This window comes from Schistocerca gregaria, unplaced genomic scaffold (assembly GCF_023897955.1).
Source record: "Schistocerca gregaria isolate iqSchGreg1 unplaced genomic scaffold, iqSchGreg1.2 ptg000723l, whole genome shotgun sequence".
Taxonomy (NCBI): domain Eukaryota; kingdom Metazoa; phylum Arthropoda; class Insecta; order Orthoptera; family Acrididae; genus Schistocerca; species Schistocerca gregaria.
In genome coordinates, this window is record NW_026062100.1 from 485,172 (window position 1) to 491,077 (window position 5,906).

A 5,906-nucleotide genomic window follows, 5' to 3' on the forward strand; every position below is an offset into this window, starting at 1 on the left:
AGGTTTTTACTACATATGAACACTTTTCACATTCTCCTGTGCAACTCGGCTGCTAGTCCTCCTTTCATGCAGAATCTTAAGGTCCTAGCTCGTGTCCAAGGCTCCAAAGCCAGCTAAAAAGTCAATAATCAGTAGCTAAAACTTGAATTGTACTACATCTTACTGGCTATTACATCAACTTAGAAGCTTCATCTGTGTTCTACTATGGTGATTTTTGTGTCTCCGCATACCGCAGCAGGCGACATACCTTTGCAGACGATAAGTACAACCGTTTCAGAGAGAAGAGCGGTCAATGTGACGATCTGGCTTTAAGACGATTCGATAACAAATGACGAAAACGGACGGATTTTTTTGGGTTTTTACTACATATGAACACTTTTCACATTCTCCCGTGCAACTCGGCAGCTAGTCCTCCTTTCATGCAGAATCTTAAGGTCCTAGCTCATGTCCAAGTCACCAAAGCCAGCTAAAAAGGCAATAACCGATACCTAAAACTTGAATTGTACTACTTCTTACTGGCTATTACATCAACTTAGAAGCTTCATCTGTGTTCTACTATGGTGCTTTTAGTGTCTCCGCATAACGCAGCACGCGACATAGCTTTGTAGACGATAAGTACAACCGTTACAGAGAGAAGAGCGGCCAATGTGACGATCTGGCTTTAAGTCGATTCGATAACAAATGACGAAAACGGACTTATTTCTCAGGTTTTTATTACATATGAACACTTTTCACATTCTCCCGTGCAACTCGGTTGCTAGTCCTCCTTTCATGCAGAATCTCAAGGTCCTAGCTCATGTCCAAGGCACCAAGGCAGCTAAAAGGTCAATAATCAATACTTAAAACTTGAATTGTACTACTTCTTACTGGCTATTACATCAACTTAGATGCTTCATCTGTGTTCTACTATGGTGATTTTAGTGACTCCGCATACCGCAGCACGCGAAATAGCTTTGCAGACGATAAGTACAACCGTTTCAGAGAGAAGAGCGGCCAATGTGACGATCTGGCTAAAAGTCGATTCGATAACAAATGACGAAAACGGACGGATTTCTCAGGATTTTATTACATATGAACACTTTTCACATTCTCCCGTGCAACTCGGCTGCTAGTCCTCCTTTCATGCAGAATCTTAAGGTCCTAGCTCATGTCCAAGGCACCAAAGCCAGCTAAAAAGTCAATAATCAATATCTAAAACTTGAATTGTACTACTTCTCACTGGCTATTACATTAACTTAGAAGCTTCATCTGTGTTCTACTATGGTGCTTTTAGTGTCTCCACATATCGCAGCACGCGACATAGCTTTGCAGACGATAAGTACAACGGTTTCAGAGAGAAGAGCGGCAAATGTGACGATCTGGCTTTAAGTCGATTCGATAACAAAAGACGCAAACGGACGGATTTCTCAGGTTTTTACTACATATGAACACTTTTCACATTCTCCCATGCAACTCGGCTGCTAGTCCTCCTTTCATGCAGAATCTTAAGGTCATAGCCCATGTCCAAGTCACCAAAGCCAGCTAAAAATTCAATAACGATATCTAAAACTTGAATTGTACTATTTCTTACTGGCTATTACATCATCTTAGAAGCTTCATCTGTGTTCTACTATGGTGCTTTTAGTGTCTCCGCATACCGCAGCACGCGACATAGCTTTGCAGACGATAAGTACAACCGTTTCAGAGAGAAAGGCGGTCAATGTGACGATCTGGCTTTAAGACGATTCGATAACAAATGAGTTAAACGGACGGATTTCTCAGGTTTTTACTACATATGAACACTTTTCACATTCTCCCGTGCAACTCGGCTGCTAGTCCTCCTTTCATGCAGAATCTTAAGGTCCTAGCTCATGTCCAAGTCACCAAAGCCAGCTAAAATGTCAATAATCGATACCAAAAAGTTCAATTGGACTACTTCTTACTGGCTATTACATCAACTTAGATGCTTCATCTGTGTTCTACTATGGTGATTTTAGTGTCTCCGCATACCGCAGCACGCGACATAGCTTTGCAGACGATAAGTACAACCGTATCAGAGAGAAGAGCGGCCAATGTGACGATTTGGCTTTAAGTCGATTCGATAACAAATGACGAAAACGGACGGATATCTCAGGTTTTTTACTACATATGAACACTTTTCACATTCTCCTGTGCAACTCGGCTGCTAGTCCTCCTTTCATGCAGAATCTTAAGGTCCTAGCTCGTGTCCAAGGCTCCAAAGCCAGCTAAAAAGTCAATAATCAGTAGCTAAAACTTGAATTGTACTACATCTTACTGGCTATTACATCAACTTAGAAGCTTCATCTGTGTTCTACTATGGTGATTTTTGTGTCTCCGCATACCGCAGCAGGCGACATACCTTTGCAGACGATAAGTACAACCGTTTCAGAGAGAAGAGCGGTCAATGTGACGATCTGGCTTTAAGACGATTCGATAACAAATGACGAAAACGGACGGATTTTTTTGGGTTTTTACTACATATGAACACTTTTCACATTCTCCCGTGCAACTCGGCAGCTAGTCCTCCTTTCATGCAGATTCTTAAGGTCCTAGCTCATGTCCAAGTCACCAAAGCCAGCTAAAAAGGCAATAACCGATACCTAAAACTTGAATTGTACTACTTCTTACTAGCTATTACATCAACTTAGAAGCTTCATCTGTGTTCTACTATGGTGCTTTTAGTGTCTCCGCATACCGCAGCACGCGACATAGCTTTGTAGACGATAAGTACAACCGTTACAAAGAGAAGAGCGGCCAATGTGACGATCTGGCTTTAAGTCGATTCGATAACAAATGACGAAAACGGACGGATTTCTCAGGTTTTTATTACATATGAACACTTTTCACATTCTCCCGTGCAACTCGGCTGCTAGTCCTCCTTTCATGCAGAATCTCAAGGTCCTAGCTCATGTCCAAGGCACCAAGGCAGCTAAAAGGTCAATAATCAATACTTAAAACTTGAATTGTACTACTTCTTACTGGCTATTACATCAACTTAGAAGCTTCATCTGTGTTCTACTATGGTGCTTTTAATGTCTCCGCATACCGCAGCACGCGACATAGCTTTGCAGACGATAAGTACAACCGTTTCAGAGAGAAGAGCGGTCAATGTGACGATCTGGCTTTAAGACGATTCGATAACAAATGACGAAAACGGACGGATTTCTTGGGTATTTTACTACATATGAACTCTTTTCACATTCTCCCGTGCAACTCGGCAGCTAGTCCTCCTTTCATGCAGAATCTTAAGGTCCTAGCTCATGTCCAAGGCACCAAAGCCAGCTAAAAAGTCAATAACCGATACCTAAAACTTGAATTGTACTACTTCTTACTGGCTATTACATCAACTTAGAAGCTTCATCTGTGTTCCACTATGGTGCTTTTAGTGTCTCCGCATACCGCAGCACGCGACATAGCTTTGTAGACGATAAGTACAACCGTTTCAGAGAGAAGAGCGGCCAATGTGACGATCTGGCTTTAAGTCGATTCGATAACAAATGACGAAAACGGACTTATTTCTCTTGTTTTTATTACATATGAACACTTTTCACATTCTCCCGTGCAACTCGGTTGCTAGTCCTCCTTTCATGCAGAATCTCAAGGTCCTAGCTCATGTCCAAGGCAGCAAGGCAGCTAAAAGGTCAATAATCAATACTTAAAATTTGAATTGTACTACTTCTTACTGGCTATTACATCAACTTAGATGCTTCATCTGTGTTCTACTATGGTGATTTTAGTGACTCCGCATACCGCAGCACGCGAAATAGCTTTGCAGACGATAAGTACAACCGTTTCAGAGAGAAGAGCGGCAATTGTGACGATCTGGCTAAAAGTCGATTCGATAACAAATGACGAAAACGGACGGATTTCTCAGGTTTTTACTACGTATGAACACATCTCACCTTCACCCGTGAACTCCTCTGCTAGTCCTCCTTTCATGCAGAATCTTAAGGTCCTAGCTCATGTCCAAGGCACCAAAGCCAGCTAAAAAGTCAATAATCAATACCTAAAACTTGAATTCTACTACTTCTTACTGGCTATTACATCAACTTAGAAGCTTCATCTCTGTTTTACTATGGTGCTTTTAGTGTCTTCACATACCGCAGCACGCGACATAGCTTTGCAGAAGATAATTACAACCGTTTCAGAGAGAAGGGCGGCCAATGTGACGATCTGGCTAAAAGTCGATTCGATAACAAATGACGAAAACGGACGGATTTCTCAGGTTTTTACTACATATGAACACTTTTCACATTCTCCCCGGCAACTCTGCTGCTAGTCCTTCTTTCATGCAGAATCTTAAGGTCCTAGATCATGTCCAAGGCACCAAAGCCAGCTAAAAAGTCAATAATCAATATCTAAAACTTGAATTGTACTACTTCTTACTGGCTATTACATTAACTTAGAAGCTTCATCTGTGTTCTACTATGGTGCCTTTAGTGTCTCCACATATCGCAGCACGCGACATAGCTTTGCAGACGATAAGTACAACGGTTTCAGAAAGAAGAGCGGCAAATGTGACGATCTGGCTTTAAGTTGATTCGATAACAAATGACGCAAACGGACGGATTTCTCAGGTTTTTACTACATATGAACACTTTTCACATTCTCCCGTGCAACTCGGCTGCTAGTCCTCCTTTCATGCAGAATCTTAAGGTCATAGCCCATGTCCAAGGCACCAAAGCCAGCTAAAAATTCAATAACGATATCTAAAACTTGAATTGTACTATTTCTTACTGGCTATTACATCATCTTAGAAGCTTCATCTGTGTTCTACTATGGTGCTTTTAGTGTCTCCGCATACCGCAGCACGCGACATAGCTTTGCAGACGATAAGTACAACCGTTTCAGAGAGAAATGCGGTCAATGTGACGATCTGGCTTTAAGACGATTCGATAACAAATGAGTTAAACGGACTGATTTCTCAGGTTTTTACTACATATGAACACTTTTCTCATTCTCCCGTGCAACTCGGCAGCTAGTCCTCCTTTCATGTAGAATCTTAAGGTCCTAGCTCATGTCCAAGGCACCAAATCCAGCTAAAAAGTCAATAACCGATACCTAAAACTAGAATTGTACTACTTCTTACTGGCTATTACATCAACTTAGAAGCTTGATCTGCGTTGTACTATGGTGCTTTTAGTGTCTCAGCATACCGCAGCACGCGACATAGCTTTGCAGACGATAAGTACAACCGTTCAGATAGAAGAGCGGCCAATGTGACGATCTGGCTATAAGTCGGTTGGATAAGAAATGACGAAAACGGACGGATTTCTCAGGTTTTTACTACATATGAACACTTTTCACATTCTCCCGGGCAACTCGGCTGCTAGTCCTTCTTTCATGCAGAATCTTAAGGTCCTAGATCACGTCCAAGGCCCCAAAGCCAGCTAAAGAGTCAATAATCAATATCTAAAACTTGAATTGTACTACTTCTTACTGGCTATTACATCAACTTAGAAGCTTCAGCTGTGTTCTACTATGGTGCTTTTAGTGTCTCCGCATACCGCAGCAGGCGACATAGCTTTGCAGACGATAAGTACAACCGTTTCAGAGAGAAGAGCGGTCAATGTGACGATCTGGCTTTAAGACGATTCGATAACAAATGACGAAAACGGACGGATTTTTTTGGGTTTTTACTACATATGAACACTTTTCACATTCTCCCGTGCAACTCGGCAGCTAGTCCTCCTTTCATGCAGAATCTTAAGGTCCTAGCTCTTGTCCAAGTCACCAAAGCCAGCTAAAAAGTCAATAACCGATACCTAAAACTTGAATTGTACTACTTCTTACTGGCTATTACATCAACTTAGAAGCTTCATCTGTGTTCTACTATGGTGCTTTTAGTGTCTCCGCATACCGCAGCACGCGACATAGCTTTGTAGACGATAAGTACAACCGTTTCA